Source organism: Alosa pseudoharengus, unplaced genomic scaffold, assembly GCF_046254945.1.
Source record: "Alosa pseudoharengus isolate Yale_2024_CS ecotype anadromous, Long Island Sound unplaced genomic scaffold, YU_APseudo_1.1 YU_APseudo_1.1_scf_4, whole genome shotgun sequence".
Lineage (NCBI taxonomy): Eukaryota > Metazoa > Chordata > Actinopteri > Clupeiformes > Clupeidae > Alosa > Alosa pseudoharengus.
Window position 1 is genome coordinate 41388894 of NW_027468774.1, and position 15996 is coordinate 41404889.

General features: G+C 41.2%; 1 non-coding gene across 1 annotated transcript; it reads left to right on the forward strand.

The window, feature by feature from the left end:
• The first annotated feature begins 766 nt into the window (after positions 1-766).
• trnar-acg (transfer RNA arginine (anticodon ACG)) lies at positions 767-839 on the forward strand. Its single transcript has one exon. It is a non-coding gene; the product is annotated as a tRNA-Arg (tRNA).
• Positions 840-15996: the final 15157 nt, after the last annotated feature.

A 15996-nucleotide genomic window follows, 5' to 3' on the forward strand; every position in this document is an offset into this window, starting at 1 on the left:
TGACCCTCAAGTAGCAATTAAAATTAAAATATAAATTGAAATAATAGCTAAAATGCAATAGCCTATGAAGTTTAGAAACAAAATAGATTCCTTGATAATAAATTGATAGAATAGTAGGTGACTGCTCATTTTTCTGTAGAAAATATTTTGTCACTAATTATTATGAACAGTTGTTAGTCGGTACAGAGGATTTACACTGTATTTTTTTTGTACTGTAAAGGCAACTGTGCTTGCCTAGTTAAAACATCTCACTGGTGCTCTTTCCTATCATTCAAATTCCAGCCATGCAGGAAAATGGAAGAGTGTGCATGTTTGAGGAGTCCTGAAGAGTGCTATGGAGATTGCATTATTTGCAAAAAATTTAGACAAGATATCCTTTATAGTGCAACAAAAAGAAATATTCTCCAGTGCATCATTACTGCATATGATGCTGAAAGGGAAGTGGACCTAGGACAAATCCTCAGCTACAGTATGAACGGATTATTGTACTGTAGCTATTGCAGATAGCGATGGTCATTTGTGAAGTGGAAATAAGTCATCCTCACTCAAGTGCTGTCTAGCAATGTGGAATGTCCAGTAGTGATCACTGCAAAAACTGCTCATTCAACACTGGTAATAGATGCTCAAGATCTAGTTATGACACCCATCTGACTGCAGCACATTTAAGAAGTATGCAGGAAAGTTTGCAAGAAACTTTTTTATTGTTATTTGGTATTTGTTATGTGGTAGCAAATTATGTTAACTATCAAGGAAATAGACCTTGTCAGGGCCAGTGGCGCAATGAATAACGCGTCTGACTACGGATCAGAAGATTCTAGGTTCGACTCCTGGCTGGCTCGGCAGCAACTTAGGAGCAGCCGTGGCCTACTAGTTAGCGCTTCGGACTTGTTACCGGAGGCCAGACCAGTAGGCATGGCTGAAGTGCCCTTGAGCAAGGCACCTAACCCCTCACTGCTCCCCAAGCGCCGCTGTTGTTGCAGGCTGCTCACTGCGCCGGGATTAGTGTGTGCTTCACCTCCTGTGTGCTGAGTGTATTTCACTAATTCATGGATTGGGATAAATGCAGAGACCAAATTTCCCTCACGGGAGTAAAAAGAGTATATATACTTATACTTACTTATACCTAATGTAGGACTGCACACAGATATTGCAACAGATAATGGTGTAGGCCTATCTGATTAAGACCTGAGTGGTTGAAACGTACTTATTACTGGCACTGGGAGCAAAGAAGACTATCTTCACTTTTTTCCCTTTGCAACTGTCAAAGAAATCCCATAAACACGGGAAGGCCTAGGGTAGCATCAGATGGCCTAAAGATTAGGCTCTTCTGCATAGCATTAAGTGATTTGCATGCAGTAATTTGAATACTGACCTTGATTTAGCCTACTTTGGCTATTTAAAGCAACACCAAAGAAGCACACACTATTTGTTTATCCAGCACCGGCTTTGCAAATAACAATGTCCACAGACAAGGTAGCATGATTTTATGAAAGTACGATGTATTGCGACATCAGATGCAAGTCAAATTTGTAGTTTCTCATGTCTCATTCCATCGAACTACAGATCTGCTACCCGATCCGGCAAACTTACATGCGGTTATAGCCGATAGAGGGCCGCGAAGCGAATGCAGAAAGTGCCGTTCACCCTGTTACGAGTTGATGAACCACTGAAACGATTTTGGAAACATTATTTTAAGGTACAAAAAACTCTTTGGTGTTGCTTTAAAGGTAATTTATTGCCAAAACACCACACAATATAAATGATCTTTAACAAACAATAAAGGACTTAATCACACACAAACTACTATTTTACTCTCTACAAAAATAAAAATTATGTAGGAAGTTTAGAAGTTTAAAACCCAGAATTGACCAAAAGTGCACCAAATTCAACGCAAATGACTCTACAGTTAAAGGAGGCCTGCTTACTTTCTTTTCCAGATATTTTAGGATTTGGATATTGTTTTAGTATCGAGTATCAAGATATTTATGCAGGTATTGTATCGAAGTCATAATTTTGGTATGGTGACAACACTATCCCGTAGCCAGTCTGTTTTCTAGATGTCTAGGTTTGGAGGCTCTACCACCAACAAGTGATGCTGCTCAATGGCATATTAGAATAGCACATTATCAAGCTCTAGTATGGAGGCAAGCACACATACCAAATCCAGTGTTACTAGAAGTAAAATGTTTTTTACTTGTCGGTTGTTGTTGACGGTAGATGCAGTTCTGCATTATTCCCGCTATCTAAGATCATATGTACTGTAGGATATATTCTGAGTTAAAGGTTATCTGTGCAACTTGTTATTGTGATGAAATGCATTAAACGACACATGAGTGCCTCATTATGTTAGCAATAAAAATATGGTTGTGTTTTGATTAGAATTTCTGAGTTTATTACATGTTAACTGTAATCATCATGTTTCCATTAAATACGTTAATAAACTATAATATGGCTTCTTTAATGCTCAAACATGTATTTAGAGAACACTTTTATTTGGTTTTAGTGATTACTTTTGAAATTAACCCAATTTAGGGGGAAATTTATTTTTATAAGCAAAATAAATCGCTATTTTATGTTAAAATGCTGATTATGTGGCTTAGAACTCAGAATTGAGCTTGGTAAAGAAAATATTCAGAATCAGCACCCTCAAATTAGGTAAGAAGGGTGGTTTACCAACTTTTTCTCAAATTTGCCATCAGAAGTTCTCTTCTGTGAAGCTGCTCTCCCTCTAATATACTCATTATAAATGTAAGTGCCACTCAGCAATAGTAGGATAACATCAGAAAATGTTGTTTCCAGAGCTGCGTGTGTATGTGTATGTATATGTAGCAAAGGCATAATTTAGTGTAAATAAAGTTTTGTCTCTTTGAACTTCCCCAAATCTCTTATGTAGGCCTAATATATGTTAATCTTTTAATGGTTCTGTTAATGGTTTTGCTATTGTTTCCGATGGGGCATTAATTGGTGTTACACACCTGCACACTTTCTCACATTTTGGAAGTCTGGAAAGGGGTAAGCTGGCTTTGTAAACCCTGCTTTAAAACTGTGTATTGCTTATTTTACTGAAGATAATTTTCTTTTATATGATCCAAAAATGTTCTGTGACACCTCCGTTATGTTTTATTAGATTGAATATGCAAATTAGCGTCGTGAATTCATGTGAAGAAAACCGATTGTTATTTGAGTAGCCTAGCCATTTGACTGGGTGCTAACGGGTGCATTACTTTGTAGGATGCCCAGTTCCCCGAAAGCATCTTAAGCCTAAGAGCATCGTAAAGTCCCTCTTACGAACTTCTTAAGATTTGTCGACTGTTTCCCGAAACCATCGTAGCTTAAGAGCGGCGTGAAAACACTCGTAGATCTAAGAGTGGTCCGCTTAGCTCCACTCATCCATCTGGGATCGATCCATTGGAGTGGTGTTTCAGAAGGCTGGGCCTTATCAAAAATTCTTGCATGTGATTGGATAAGCCACTTTGGATAAGCTCATCTATTAACGTGCTACTTCAACCACTCACATCGAAGCCAACCCGTTACGCTGAGAACAGTCTCACAGTCGCTTCTACGCTACGTCACATCTATGAAACTCCCGCCCTGTGTCCTGATTGGCTCTACCATAAAATCTGGTGGCGAAATCACTCTCAACGGAAGCGATCCCAGATGGATGTGAATGGAGCTAGGCGGAACGAAATTCCTCTGGCGAGAGTCAGGTTAATGATATGGTCCCGCGTGCCAGAGGCAATTGCTCTAAGACTACTGGGGAAGCTCAGCCTCCTCTAAAATATCACGGAATATCGCATCAAATAACACTATTACATTAGCTTCTAGCCTACTATTCCAACTACAACATGCTGAAAAAATTTTCATTTTCATGGCTAGTTTGTTCAGCAATAAGGTGTTGCCGGTCATTTATTGTGATTTCGCACCCGTAATACATTGCTGTGACGACACGATCCATGAAAAAACCATGCAAAAACCCATAGACGCTCAGCTTCACTGGACTTTCAATGGCATTACAGAGTGTAGAAAAGCTAGATCTTTATTGGACAAATGCCACAAAATCGCCATTTCCAGGGAAGCCCGGCGTCTCTGGAAGTGAATGGGACAGTGGGATGGCCCGGACGCCGAGCTTCTGTATGATGATTGGAGGAACCGTTGTAGAGGCTGGACTTTTTTTGATTGACAGCATATTTCGCAGGTGAAGTCAAGAGGCAAAGGCAAGTTGCAGCTGAAATTCTCATAATTTGTGAGCAATACAGTGGGTTTCTATTTGTCTTTGTAAATAGCATACTATAAATAAAACCGTAATGTGGAGTTACAGAGTTTGTGACTTGCTTTTGTTTCAGTTGTGTATTTATGCTAAGTTAGGTAGCGTGCTATATAACGGTGTAGGCTACCAGAGAATGTCTAATAAGGGGAGAACCTTCACTCTCGGAACTCTTCCGGTGTGGTATTGCATCTAGGGGCGCTCACGGGCGAGTCCAGAATGAATGGAGGTCTATGGAGCTGTACCCCTCAAAATCCACTTTTCTCGGGATATAATTTTTTTTTCAAGTAATTTGAATATTGTATTTGAAAGGCAAAGACAATACACTTGGTTGAGTATTATATTTTTTAAAGTCACTTAATTGTTCTAAAAAGTCTTTCAAACGTGCCAATGACGTCATTCATTAGCATGATCATAGCATAGCATAGCATCAATGCTAGCGTGTTATGGGCAACAACGACCCAACCTGTAAGAAAACGAAAGGACATGACTCCCGGATTATTTCACTTTTGATTGAAAATCCATATCCATTTTGCGAAAAATAAAATAAAATCTGAGGGTTTCAGTTGTTAAATAGGTGAAAACAACAAATGTAGCCATGTAGCTCCATAGGACCCCATGTATTTTGGACTCGCCCGCGATCGCCATCTAGGTGAACTCTGGTGAACTGCAGCCAAATTCGGTTTGTATGGGATTAATAGAGAGTGGGGAGGCTCTCCTTAGAAGGGCTCTGATGTAGCCTAATAATAATATTTTTTCCCCCAGGATGGTAGGGGAAGGTACCGCCTTTTTCGTCTCTGATTGGCTAGAAGGGCTCTCGCCCGATTGGTTATTTGATTTGGCCGTGAAACGTCACTTCACGTTCATGGCAAGTGGTCGGCTAGTCTGGGTCCCGCGCACAGCACTGGTGAGTGCGTGACGAGAATTGCGTCATTTTTACGGCAGGCTTGTTCGTCTTGACTGAGTCTGACTTTCGTCTGGCTTTCTACGTAAACGTGATCTTCAGAGGCTAGCCGGGAGGAGCTACAAAGGCTACAGTCTGCCTGACGTGACTCGCGGGAGACATCGCGGGAGATATCGTGGAATTTTGTTGGCAATAAATACAGCAGAACTTTCATTCTTACTCATTAAAATGAGCATGATGACTGGCGAAATTAATTCTTATGATGTAGTGTAAATAAACCACTGTTGTCATACAGTTAACAGGCCTGCTTTGTAGCACATAAATTCAATATCAAGTGTTTTCCCTATATGTGTGTCTATTTATTTCCACCGATATTATCGGCCCGATATTAGCACAAAAATGTAATATCTGTTAATATCGTTATCGGATTTTTTTTGCCTTAAAACCGATAAAATAATGCTTGCGTTACACCCAAATAGTGCCTATGCGCTCCTGAAGCGTTTACCGGCGCACAGATGATGACCTCATCAAGCTGCGTCTTGAAGCATACAAACAAGCATGGATGGCTGCAGTAACAAACTTGCTCGCTCTGTTTCAACATTATGTCTGTGGTTTGGAATTATTTTCAAGTGTCTCCTTCGGACGTTAAACTTGCGATTTGCAATAGGCTTGTTTGAGATGGACTGAGTCTGACTTGGTCTGGCTTACTACGTAAACGTGATCTTCAGAGGCTAGCCGGGAGGAGCTACAACAGAGGGCAGCTCACCCCGGACAGACAGGCTACAGTCTGCCTGACGTGACTCGCGGGAGACATCGCGGAATTTTGTTGGCAATAAATACAGCATAACTTTCATTGTTACTCATTAAAATGAGCATGATGACTGACAAAATAAATCCTTATGATGTAGTTTAAATAAACCACTGTTGTCATACAGTTAACAGGCCTGCATTGTAGCACATAAATTCAATATCAAGTGTTTTTCCTATATGTGTGTCTATCTATTTAACCAACAGCAGAAAACAACAGAATATCCAAACGTTTTCAGTAGGCTAGCCTACCATTGTTGCAGAAATTACGTATAAGAAGGTATCCCTTGTTGCATTCAAGAATGCATCCAGTGGGGCATCACTATAACATTAAGCATGTTGTGTTAATTCCACAACAGGAGATATGTGATGTTACCTAAATTAGTTTTGAGGAAAAATAACCCACATATCGACATCGGTATCGGCTGATATCAGAATCGAAAATTGAGAGTTGGACAATATCGGCATATCGGATATCGGCAAAAAAGCCAATATCGGACATCCCTAATTCCAACATAAGGAAGCAGCATGAGACTCCCGTCATAATAGTCATGAGGACATTTCTCCCAAATGGCCCTATCACGTCTTTGAACTGACGTCATGAGGGTGTGTTTTAGCTCGTGCAGCTCGTGGAAGGCAACTGCAAGATCTGTCTGCAGGCTAAGACCATAGACAGTAAAAAAAATGGACGAACAGACTCCGTCGTTCTCAATGGGAGGGTACTGAGTCATTTTTCAGTTGGTCCCCCCAGTACTGCGCAGACTCGCACTTAACTTCGTGACGTTAGCCATCGAACTGAATCTTGTAACTCATATGATAGATAGGCTACACAGAAATTCTTCTCACACTTCCTTCGCCTTCAAAGTCATCAAAGTTAAACATTTATTTATGTATTATTATTAATATCATCCTCACAAGTGATATCAAGTCGTGTTAATGTTGAAACTACCACACATGATCATCTTCAAAAACAGTCATGGTAAAACAAAACAAAAAAGTTATAGAAGCTAGCCTTGAGGCTAATCTTCTTTCCACTTTTCTGACCTACGTCAATCCATCGAAAACCTCTGAAATGATTATCGTTAGACTACCTAACGGTAAAACTACTGTTTTTCCATTAGGTTTACTTGCCTCTATGCTTTACCTTAACATAGGCTACAATCCTATTGTAGGCTACATAGCTTTGTTCACGAGTTTCCGTGCTGGCTGGACTACGCTTCTTATCCAAACAATACGGTTATCTCCCTTCAGTGCGTTAGCTTCCCTTCAACCGGACATGCTAAACATTCTTCTTACGGGAACCTAACGTAACGTTACGTACGACGTACGAGGTAGTCGAGTCTTGTTTTGCCTTTTATTGTTTATGTAGATAACACAGAAGCTAAAATATCGGCACATGATATATGTTATATGAAGTTATGGGAGCTCAAAAAAATCCTAAATGGATGGGCGTTCTATGGGGTTAGCAGAGAGTTGATAACCACCGCTACATCGATGCTTCTACTTCCGGGAATTCGCCTGCCCCCTTGGCTAAGACTCCCGCGATATTTTAAGGTCATGTGACATGGTGTCACGGTGGTAAGTCCCTCCCCGGCTGACAGAAGTCGGACAAAATTTCTAACCAGCAAGCATTGCATCCATCCCAGTATGCATTGTGTTCAACCCAGCATGCATCACATCAAGTCAGATCTGCACAGGTCTGCCTCAAGACGAACTCGCCTAATCACTTTGACGCATAGACTGCGTGCGCATGTGTGAAACGGAACTGCTGTAAACACTCCCCTCCAGTAGATGGACCACATAGAACAGTGTTTCCCAAAGTCTGGGTGGCGACCCATGGGTGGGTCACAGGAGATTTTATTTGGGTCGCCAGCACAATTTATGTTGTGTTATAGGCCTAACTGATACCATTTGTCATTTGATACCAGGAAAGCTAACAGTTTTCTATTAAGATGTAGATTGTTAACTACCACAGTCACGGTTTTGTCATAAAAGCTCATGAAACTGGCGCATGAAACTGGGGGACGAACGCATCGCAGAGGGGGTGCCAGCATCTACCTCTCAAAATGAAACCGTTCTATGGGGCGCCTGCCATGTACCTCGCAGTTGCAAACTGCAAGGGACATAAATCCGCCTATTTGCACGAACATTAATAGATACCAGTTCCTCAACTTTACCGATTAAAATCTAGTGACCGTGCTGTCAACTAAAGCAGACATCCATAGACCGGACAAAAGGCCATTCAATTTGCATACAGTTTCGATTGCAGATGCAATCTTTAAAGTTAATAGCAACCTCCTCACATTCTTATTTCTGATTTAAAATGCACAACATATATTAGGCTAGTCTACAATTTAAATGGGCATTTTAAACACTATTCCTCTCGTTTTCTACCTCGCCTCTACCTCTTTACTCCAAAGTAAAGGCGCATTCTTCCGGCTATTGCGCAAACGCCTCTTGTTCTGATATAACGACTATACAATATAATATACTACAACAATACAATATAACGACTTGAGTTATTTGCTGTTTACATTGGAATTGACGTCCACAGTGTTATGGACCCATTTGTCTGCAACGCAACGTATAGCCTACACATTTTTTTTTTTAGGAACAGCTTATACTATGCTGACGAATGAGGACTGCGCAACATGCGAGAATTTCTCCTACTCTCGGATGCGCATTAAAACGTATCTTTTCAGTAGTCATTTCCAACTTTTCACGCTGATGGTGCTCAAAATGCAACACAACCGTGTTCAAAGCAGGGATCCTATAGCAATGTATGGTTGGGGGAGGCATAGAAAAGTTGGAGAACCTGTGGCCTAAAACAATATTGGTGGTTGCAGGGTAATGGGTCGCGATGGTCTGTCATTTTTAAAAAGTGGGTCGCCAGAAAAAAGTTTGGAAAACACTGACATAGAAGAACAACACTTAAAACCCAGAAACAAACATAGACAGAAGAATACTTTTTTTGGTTACCATAACGACGATGGAGCAGAGCGCCTGTCCAGTTACGTAAAACACCACGACATGGAGTCAACTTCGACCGAAGTAAAGCCACAATCCACAGATACAGATTCTTTAACATTATCTGTAACTTTACCATCTATGGTGTAGAATCCAAAGCATTTCAAGACACCACATTTTAGATGAGTTGGGGATGTAATTGTCCGCTCAGGCTGGCCGTTCTGTGCATTATCTTACGTTTTCGAAACAGGGTGGCATATGGGCTCTGGAGTCATTATTCTGGCTACTGGCTATTATTGGCTTGATTTAGTCATGAGCCCTGGATCATAGAGCACTGGATGAGTTGGCAAACAATAAAATAAAAAACAAACTAATCATAGACTGTAGAAATGCACTACACATGGCACTGTTTATATTTATAGTTCGACTACGGATATTTCATGTCATGTTCGAATGAAAAGTGTCAGCCCTACTCCCTGCATAGAGAGCTGACATGACTTGACAACAATGCTGAAATCAAATCGCGAACCCAGTAACACTTGTTGATCGAGATGCAGTCTCCCTTGTTCCGTATATAATGCGTTATCAATAATGATAATAATGGAAAAAGGAATGTAGCCTACTTCTCCCAGGTGCACTCATTATCACAATGCTGTTCAGGAGTAACCTGGCCCTAGCCAGATGAATTTCGCTCCACTCGCCTGTCAACACCGGATAATGCGTTATCATAATAATAATTGAAAGACTGTAACCTAGGCTACCTCTCGCTCTAGATGCACCCATTATCACAGTGAGACATTAACACATTATGAACACAAAGAGTTAGGCTACTTCAAAACTTTTATTGACACGTCATAATTACAGGTTTTTGGTTCATACTTTTTGGTATGAGCCAGGTGTGAAGACTCAATACAACTTTAATTGAGGACATCTGTACGCACAACTCTTTCTTACCATGGCACTGCTGTGTTTAGAAAATAATGTCTTTACTTTGTATAGCACCAACATTGCTGCCCGAGCTGCCCTCACGGCACCGAGCCTAGCTTCTAATAAGCAAGTAAGCTATAAGCAAGTCTCTCAGCTATACCAACAGGTGTGCTGTGTGTGTTCTGGTGGATGGTAAATGGAGCGATGCGATGGGCCAACTTATCAAACTTCCCAGCAGACAGTCGAAAGTACTCGTGGTGCTTCTCCTCAACTAACAGCCACATCTTTTGCACATACGTGTGGAACACGTACCTTCACTGGCTCTTCCTTCGTTCGGTGCTGGCACATCCCACGTTCTTCTTTTCTTCAGGCATTTCAGGCTTCTTTGGTTGTGTCCTACTTTCAGGCTCGACGTACCTCCCCCAGTTGGTGGGGCAGAGTATCACAGTTAATCCGTAGTGCGCAGGCGCTAACCTTAATGATCTAGCGCGCATTCAGGAGGACAACAGAAATTGGAGTATGCCTCATGTACGTGTCAAAAATTACACACGTCTTCGACACACGCAAATGTGACGGAGGAGTATACCATTTCCTTAAGAGTGTCTTAACAGTACTTCTCACTGAGGTCACCAACAGGACATACAGAGGAATTACAACTTAGAATACATAATCCAATTTACGTTCCCATTCTTTATTGTGTTTACCTGTGATGAAGCAGATTTTAGCGTGCAAAATAGCCTACATTTAATGGTCATAATAATGTGATGAAAAGCGGACAAAAATGCAATCAAGTTATGAAACGAGACGTTGCCAGAATAGTTTACCATTATCTTTGCTAAGTGAAGGCTATATTTTATTAGGACTATGAGGTAAAAAGCAGAGAAAGCAACATGTGGTTTAGTTTGTACTGCATCAAAATCTAAGCCTACACATTTCCTCATTTTCTTACTCGACTTCTTTCTTATCTTCAAACGCTTTCTTAAGTGACACCGCGAAAAATTATTGCATGGTGCAACAATCTAATCTTAAATAATTACAATTATTTATGTCTGTGTGTGGTATATAACCTACTTGGGATGCTTACATGCAGATGTCTAAGTGTTTTTATTTTCATATTGACAGTGTTGTGCGTGAACGAGTTCAAAAGAACGCGTTCATTGAACAAGCTCATTTTTTCGTGAACGTTGAACTGAACGCAACAAATTTTTTAATAAAGAACTTGAACGTGAATTAGTTCACATTATGTGTCATGAACGGCAGACATCACTGTAACTGAACCTTGGAATTTGTTCGCAAAGAGAGAAAGTTCCTCCCTCCTGTATTCTCGCTGGTGCCGCTTAAATCATGTATCACCAGACAGAAATGGTTTTGACATTGTGTGCACAATGCATTGCGGGCAACGTAGTGTCCGGCTGAGAATAGTTGAATAGCATACTGGCTTCTACGATGGATTACTGCACGGGCCTACCGGGCCCAGGCCCAAGGGGTCAGGGGGCCCTGAAGCTCAAGCCTTTGCATGGAATCATTGCCTCAATATCAACAAATCAGGATGAAGGCTATGAATCTGATTAAATTTAGTATTGGCCATCCCCAAAATGCACCAGAATACAGGAAATCACATCAAAAAAATGTAAAAATGTCTGGGGGAGGGCCCCCAAACCCCCCCTCCCACGTATACGACAATAAGTGGGGGGCCCTTAATATATCTGGGCCAAGGGGCCCGAAAGTTCATAATCCGCCCATGCATGTTTGGGAAACAGTCGGAAAAAACAAACGAACGATCGTAAGATGAATCGTAGAAAACCCTCGTAAGAGCGTGTCTCCGTCGTTATCAGGAAACTGGGCCCAGAACTCTTTTTCATCTGCATGTCCATTGATTGCCCTGTCTGTTGTCTTCCAGGTATGTTTGCCTTAGAAAATGTATAAAACTAAGATTTGTCATGTTTCTTATTACTGTATGGTTTATTTTATGTTTTGTACATTGTAACCTATACTATACGATCAAAGTTAAGTGCATTGCTACTACTGTTGTAGTCTTTTTTATTTCACACTGTATTGAACAAAGAATGTACTGACCAGATTATAGCTTACATTATGTAGCTTACAGTATGTATATGTATTTTTATTTGTTTCTCACGTTTTGGAAGTCTGGAAAGGGGATGCCAGAACTCTTTTTCGTCTGCATGTCCATTGATTGCCCTGTCTTCCAGACCAGGAATAAACGCTGACAAATCAACTCATCGCCTCCTCTGCATCACTTCTAGCCATATAAAGACTGTTTATTTATTAATCATGTAACTGACTGGTTAAAGTCGGTTACATATATATATATATACTGGTTAAAGTCGGTTACACACATATATATATATATATGTATGTAACCGACTTTAACCAGTCAGTTACATGATTAATAAATAAACAGTCTTTATATGGCTAGAAGTGATGCAGAGGAGGCGATGAGTTGATTTGTCAGCATTTATTCCTGGTCTGGAAGACAGGGCAATAGCAATGTAGCATTAAAGGTAGGTGTGGCAAAATGGCAAAAATATGAAATATATATTTCAGATTTTTGCCATTTTGCCACACCTACCTTTAATGTCATGATTACATTGTATTAGTGGTGTGTAAGTCTAATTAGGTGCCTTTCACTTTAAGGAGAGTAACTTGTGTCATGTCTGTAGGCTATTATTTGGAAATGAGATGTGCATGAGGATGTAAGTCAGGATGCTTGCTATTTGATTAGTTAAAATAAATATTGAAAAACCAAAGAACTCGAAAAAAACCTGTCTTGGATCGCAGAAGAGTGTCATGCAATGATAATTTCTGGTGAGCAGTTGACAAGCAAACATGACGTGAGCTAACTGATGGCTAGAAGAAGGCTATGTAGAAGTTTACCAATAGTTGCGTAGACTGTTACTCTTTTGCCATTAAAAACCAACAGTACATTAAATTAATTTCATAGCCTAGGTTACAGACACAGACTTGAGAGATGCAAGTCAGCAGATCAGCTATTATTATTTAGGCCTACAGGCACTTTGCGTGTCGTACCATGTAGCTCACCGTATCCGTTGGCTTGAACACTAAAGATTAAGAAGTGTTGGAGAACCTACATGAACCTACAATGAAGGTCACTTGGGTAGGCTACAGTTTAAATTGGGGCAGCCGTGGCCTACTGGTTAGCACCTCGGACTTGCAACCAGAGGGTTGCCGCCTCGAACCCCGACCAGTAGGAACGGCTGGAGCAAGGCACCTAACCAAAGTCCTTTTAGGCAAGTCCCTCCACTCGGCGGCCACGCTTTTTTGGCACTCATCGGGCATCCTATTCGGCAGAAATGCATGTGCGCAAGGCTTCACGACACCAATCTTGCTCCAGCGGTGAGTTCACAACACATGATTGGCATGATGTCTTCACATCACACCATACGATTGGCTCAATGTATTCACATCACACCACATGATTGGCTCAATGTATTCACATGTTGACGTTTTGCCGAGGAAGGGGTGGGATATGTGTAGACAACGTTACAAACTAACCCCATGCATTTCTATGGAGGATTTTTTGAGTGCTGTGTCTCCTCATTAGAAAGTCTCTGACCTAACCCCTCACTGCTCCCCGAGCACCGCTGTTGATGCAGGCAGCTCACTGCGCCAGGATTAGTGTGTGCTTCACCTCAAGGTGTGTTCACTGTGTGCTGAATTCACGGATTGGGATAAATGCAGAGACCAAATTTCAAAAGATCAAAAGAATATACTTATACTAACTTATACTTAAATAAAACCTACATGAAGGTCACTTGGGTACAGTTTAAAATGGAAGGACATGCCCATATCTACATACTGTGGTTAGAGATGGATAGGCAGATTGAAGATATCACCAAACCCTCAGGATGCCACAGCATTCAAAATGCACCCCCACAGTTACCCCTACAATCATGGCGTGGCCATCTGCACCCTGGCAGAGAGCGGATATTGATTTTGCTGGGCCATTCATGAATTCCATGTTCCTGATAGCTGTGGATGCCCACTCAAAATGGTAGGCAGTTATACCAATGAAATGCACAACCTCAGAAAATACTGTTTCTGTTTTGAGGAGTATATTTTCCAGAGATGCTCTGTCTGAGGACATTGTGAGCGATAATGGCCTACAATATACTTAGATGACTTCAAGTCCTCACTTGACACTTGACAAGTAGGCACCACACATCCAACAATGAATGGGTTGTACTGTGATGTCATACTGGGATTTTGTTTTGTGTTTCTAGTTTCATGATTTTGGGCTTTTACAGAGGATTTTGTTCATTTCCTGGTTCTTGTGTTTAACTTCTTGTTTCTCAGGTTCACGCCCCTTGTACTTCCTGGTTTGTCATGGGCTTTGGTTTACTTCCTTGCCCTGTTTTCCAAAGCCCCCAATGTTATGGCAGCAGATCCAATATCTGTGTCATTCAGGAATTAGGAAAGCACTCTGGAAAGTAATGGACGCGTACAAAAATCGTGTTTTCAACAAAAAATCTTTATCTAAGAAAATGTCTATTTCAAATTACATAAACAATAATAAAAGGTTTCTTCCTATTACAGTTCCTTTAGTTCCTCAACACGACAAGCACGGTCAAAAAACTGTGTGCATCCGTGCTCCCCAATCCATCCATCTCTCATCTACCAGTCTTCAAGCCCAAAATGCGTCTTTACACACGCTATCAAAATAAAAGTCTCAATTTTTAAATTACTATTAATTTAGACTGAGATTATGCTTTCTTTCATGAAATGATGCATAAATTACAAAAATACTCATACACCAATAAACAAATATGAAATCTTATCTATGGCTGTAACACTCCGGCCCCTAATTGTATAGGCGGGATGCATAACAATTACAAATTTACAAAATAGAACCATATCCATATCAATTCAACATCTACTGTACATAATAATTTTAATCTATCAATCAAACTTCAGATAGTAGATCTGTCAGCAGTCCTTCCTTGAATCATTCTGCTTCCTGCAAAAGACAAAGTTTGTTAGTTGGTCTATCTAATAGGCTAGTCTTGGTTTGAACTTGAACCCGTCGGACGGCTCCTCTTGCATCTGGGTAGGTCTGCCGGACTCTTCCAGTCAGCCAGGCATTCCTTGGGGCAGAACTATCCACAATGAGCACAAGGTCGCCAGGTGTGAAATTTCTCTTGTGAGCATGCCACTTCTGTCTCTCCTGTAGCAATGGGAGGTATTCCTGTGTCCATCTTGACCAAAATAAGTCGGCCATATATTGTATTTCTCTCCATCTTCTACGGGAGTAGACATCATCCCTGTTAAACACGCCAGGCGGAAGAGCTGGTTGTTTCTTCATTAACAGAAGATGATTGGGAGTCAAAACCTCTAGGTCATTGGGATCGTTAGAGGCAGCAGTTAAAGGACGGTCATTGATGACTGCTTCAACTTCGCATAGTAGAGTGTGAAGACCATCGTCATCTAAAACCTGCTGTCTCAATACAGAGTTTAACACCTTCCTGACAGTGCGAATCTGTCGTTCCCATATTCCACCTTGATGGGAGGCAGTCGGGGTGTTAAAAATCCAGGTGATGCCTTTCTGCATCAGGCCATCTCTGATTTGAGAGTGATCAAGCTCTTCTAAGGCCTCTCGGAGTTCTCTCTCGGCACCAATAAAATTGGTGCCATTGTCAGAGTGCATAGTAGACACTTGACCTCTTCTGCTGATAAACCTTCTGATGGCATTAACACACGATGATGTATCTAAAGAGTGAGCCACCTCTATGTGGACTGCTCTAAGTGCTAGGCATGTGAACAGGACGCCATAGCGTTTCACCATGCTGCGTGCCCTTCTGACCTCAAAGGGTCCAAAATAGTCTACACCTACATGCGTAAAAGGAGGTTGGTCTGGGAGTACACGTTCCTCAAGTAAGTCTGCCATTTTTTGTTCTGCAGGCTTTGCGTGAAGTTTCCTGCATGTAATGCATCTGGATATCACTGTGCAGGTGGCTCTGTTCAATCCTGGAATCCAGTATCGCTGTCTGACCTTTGCAATTAACTGATTTCTTCCACAGTGGCCATTCTGAAAGTGGACATGCAGCAGAATCAGCCTGGCAAGGTGGTGATCTTTGTGTAGCACAGCCGG